At 28.7% G+C, this 4,456-nt stretch overlaps 1 long non-coding RNA gene across 1 annotated transcript; it reads right to left on the reverse strand.

Moving 5' to 3' along the window:
- Positions 1-347: 347 nt before the first annotated feature.
- On the reverse strand, positions 348-4,026 carry LOC112941105 (uncharacterized). Its single transcript, XR_003246085.2, has 2 exons — positions 3,416-4,026; positions 348-1,928 (listed from the first exon to the last, which is right to left on the reverse strand). It is a non-coding gene; the product is annotated as an uncharacterized lncRNA (long non-coding RNA).
- Positions 4,027-4,456: the final 430 nt, after the last annotated feature.

Consider the following 4,456-nt stretch of genomic DNA (forward strand, 5'->3'; position numbering starts at 1 on the left):
CTCAAAGCCCAAGTTTAAATGGGCCAGTTCTCGATGAGGCTTAATGCAAAGAGTATGGGAGCCCAATCACAGTCTTGTCACATTAGTATCCACCTAGAGGACTGGTATTCTACTTTTAGCCTACCTAAGAAAAGCAAGTAGTATTACCCTAACAACAATATATCGAATGAAATTTCGTTAAATGGGGTCTGAAAAGAATAGAGCGTACACATAATTTATCACTATCTCGCGAAGGTACAAATATTGTTACTGAAAGACCTTCAAACTCAACTGTTCCAGTGCATCAAACCCAATTTTTAACACATTGATTTAAAATGGAAGTATAATTTGGAAAATAGTAGAATAAGTAAAAGGGAAAATTGTATATAATAGCAAACTAATAACCTAAAATAAATGGAATAGCTAGGATTTGATTTAATTGTGCTCCATAGCAAACGTTAGCTAAAATTTGCCAGCGTCTCTCTCCCAAAAATCTCGCTCGCCACTCTCCATTCTCGCTCGCCTCTCTCGCTTTATACACAGAAATGTATAATTTTGTTTCTGTTTTGTATAAAGCGAGAGAAAATTGTATGTACACATGCAAAAATATATATCTTCGTGTTATACACTTAATTATACAATTTACAAACATTTTACTTCAAATATTGCAGAGAAAAAGACCAACGAATTATACAATTGCGAATTATACAATTGCAGTGAAATACAATTTTCTCTAGCTTTATACAACAGAAGTGTATATATTGTGTTTCTGTTTTTGTATAAAGCGAGAGAAAAACATATATCTTCTTGCTATACACTTATAATTATGCAATATACATACATTTTAATTCGATTCAACTATATGCAAAGTAAATTATACAATTGCAGCGAAATAGGCCAGCGAATTATACATTTTAGGCCAGCGAATTAAACAATTGTATATGTATAGCGTATTATACAGTTTTATGTTTGCTATGGAGCGCAATTATGCAAACTTTGCTATAGCATACAAATATGAATTTTTTGTTTGCTATATGTGAAAGTTGTCCTAAGGAAAAAGATAGGTCTGGCGTAGGCTCATCATTTAACATCAAAATGCAAAAATATTACAGAACACTACTAAAATAATTACTACTATTGTTTCACAAAGAAATTATTTACCATATAGAAAAACAAGTGAAAATCAAATTTTAAATCATAGATATTGTATTGATTTGCGATAGAGAAAACCCTTATCTATCTAAGTAGTGAAAGTTGAAAGAATCATGGTTAATGGTGCTTAGGCCATTTTTAACACTTGAGCTCTTTTACAGCACTACAAATTTGACTTTTAAGCTTCCTTAACAGCACTGATTTATCACATTATAATTGAGGTTTAGGAGACAGCTGTTAAATGAAATGATTCACATTAGAACTAAACCATATGACAAATAATGATTATATTATGTATGCTTTGTTTCTTTTTATTTGCTCCTAGTGGAAAAAAGATTTTGAAATCATGTCTGTCGTCTACCCCTTAATTACTCTAAAAAAGTAACTCAAAGTACAATCAGTCATGCATCCAATTAGGGCTATTTGGCCCTCTAAATTCTTTTTTTTTGGTTATCCACATTAAAATTTGATATAATCTATTTTTATATCAAAAAGATCAATATTGGAGTAAAATGAGTAATAATTTCATATTCAAAGAGACTTAAATTAAATAGTATATGGAAAAATACTTACCAATCTGTCACAAATAATAATTTAAATTTCTCTTACTCATATACGCCACGGTTAAAAAGAAGAACGTCAGCCATTGTTTCATATCACTTGTTTGAATGGGGTCGTATGTCTTTTATCTCGTAAAAACCAATCAAATACAAATTGAGAAACTCTTCAAAATTTTTATCTTTTAATGATATTTATTTCAAATGTCACCAAATAAATGTCGTAGCAGCTCTACTTTCCTGCGGCACGAGAAATGAAAAAAATCAAAGCAAAATGTCTTGTAAGAAAAAAGAATACGTTTCATCCAACCATTTCACTATATATAACTAACAAAATAATATTATATATCTAAACAAAAATTAACAAATTTTAACTAAATTTTGTGAATCGGCCGTCAGATTAATTTTTAAAACATGTAGCTATCACAATATGATAGAAACAATCTTTTCATTTTCTTTGTTTAATTTATATTACTATATATCATTGGGTCCATAAACAGTAACAAGATATATAGGAAAAAGGCAAATGAATTAATAATCTATTTGTAGGACTTTGTCTTTTGGTTATGAAAATACTATATAATAACAAGAAAAGGCTATATCAAATAATGGAGCTATAATCTCTAGATCAAGTTTCTCCACTTGCCCATTTAATTAATTAATTTAAAGCTAACTGTGTCAAGCACATGGGCTTAGAGGAATTAAATACATTCCATTAAGATATTTGAAAAGCATCCCATGATTCCACCAAATATATTTCCAGCCAATGAATCATTACTTCTTGGAAATAAGATTTGGAAAATTTAGGGTACCTTCATGAAACACTAGGATTACAACCAATTGGCCCTCATTTGATAAAAACAAAGTTGAATTTAGACTTAACTCAATTTTAAAAACTAACTCGAAAAAAGATAATTGCATCTCATCCTCCGATGTATGATTATACTAGCGCTCTCGACACACCTAGACTTGATAACTAAAACTAGATAAACACAAGCTCACTATGCTCCACTTAAAAAAAAGAGAGTTTTCGGTGGAATCGGTGAATCATGCGAGCTGGTTAGATGCGTGGGACAGAGGACTCGTAGTAAAGTATAAGTGAAACAAGAATTGGTTAAGCCAAATTCTGGTACCACAGTAGGAAAAAAAAGTTTCTAACTTAACCTAACTCAAGAAAATTAGCTAGACGTGATAAAATGGACAAACATCGAGTGAATAAGAATCAAATAGTCTTATTAAACCTTATACAATGATAAACAAAATAGACATTATTTCAACCTTTAAAATTATTTCAAAATTAAAGATGAAAACTATTCAAAATCATATAAGGATACGACTTGTCATTTCTCCCATCATTGTGTGACTATTAACACCCCAAAGAGCCCTTGCATGATTACTCGAGCTACACAATTTATAGAACTTAACTTTGATATCAAGATTTATAAAATATACTCTAGGCCTAAATTTGATTCTAAAGTTAGAAACTAGATAAGATAATATCAGTGAAACAAAAACTTATATAAACTTAACTTTAATATCATAATAAAGAAAATAAATCTTGAATTATAATTGTCAAATAAAATACAAAAAAATAAATTTCCATCTCAGACTTAACCTTGATATCATGATAAAGAAAATAAATCTTATACGAGAACTGCCAAATAAAAAACAAGAAGACAAATTTTCATCTATCGTAATAAAGAAAATAAATCTTAAATAAAAATTACCAAATAAAATACAAAGAAGACAAATTTCCATGATGTGTGACTTCTACCACATCCTCATTCCCATTATAAGTATATATAGACAACATCTATCTTTATATTTTAATTTTTAGGCATCTATTTTATATTACCTTCATAGTTAAAATTAGCAAAAAAAGACAAAAAAGAAGAAGAAAAGAATAGGCAATGTATAATTAACCACTTGTTCATTTTTCATTTGGTTTCTTAATTTGTCCTTGATCAAATGCGTATAAAATTTGCCATAATTTGTCCGTGACATGCAACATCTATATAATTATTTTCTCTAATGGATTTTTATGTGCATAATTTTGTGGAAATAATTACATTTAATGACTTGAGGTGAAAGATTCTGACTATTTTTTTCTCCTGTAAAAGTGGAGGAAATCAGGGGGCTGTGATTTTTTGTTGAATTACTATCACAATTAGACAAAAATGAATATTGAAAAATTAGTATACCAGTTAGGCCAGATCAAGACCGGTAAATGACGAATTGAACTAAATTTCGACATATTAAAATGACTTAAATTAATAAATTTGTGATAGATTACTACAACACCATCATCGCAAAATAATTCAGCGAAAAAAGTATTGAAAGTACATACAACAAATAAGAAAAAGAATAAAAAACAGTACTCTATTTTGTTTAATCAATGAGTCATAATCCAATCGGTCCAACTCTTCGAGTTTCCATTTGTTTGCAATTAATTTAATTATTTGATACTTTTCTATTATTGTTATATAGAATATATCAAATAAAAAATGTTCAAAAATTCTTTGACAAGAATTTCTCATGTATAAATTTAAATTATATATCATCCAATTTTCTGATGAACTGAATAAACAAGTCAGAGTCAAAATACACTAAGAGAGTGCTTAGCTTTGCTTAAAAGTTGGTCAAACCTATTTTTATGTAAGTTTTTGACTTTTGAAAATGTTTGTTAAATATAAAAATAACTTGAAAATAAGTTAACAAGTGTTGGATAACGTCAAAAATGACTTAAAATAAATCAAAAATCAAACGTA

The sequence above is a fragment of the Solanum lycopersicum genome, chromosome 3, assembly GCF_036512215.1.
Source record: "Solanum lycopersicum chromosome 3, SLM_r2.1".
Classification (NCBI taxonomy): Eukaryota; Viridiplantae; Streptophyta; class Magnoliopsida; order Solanales; family Solanaceae; genus Solanum; species Solanum lycopersicum.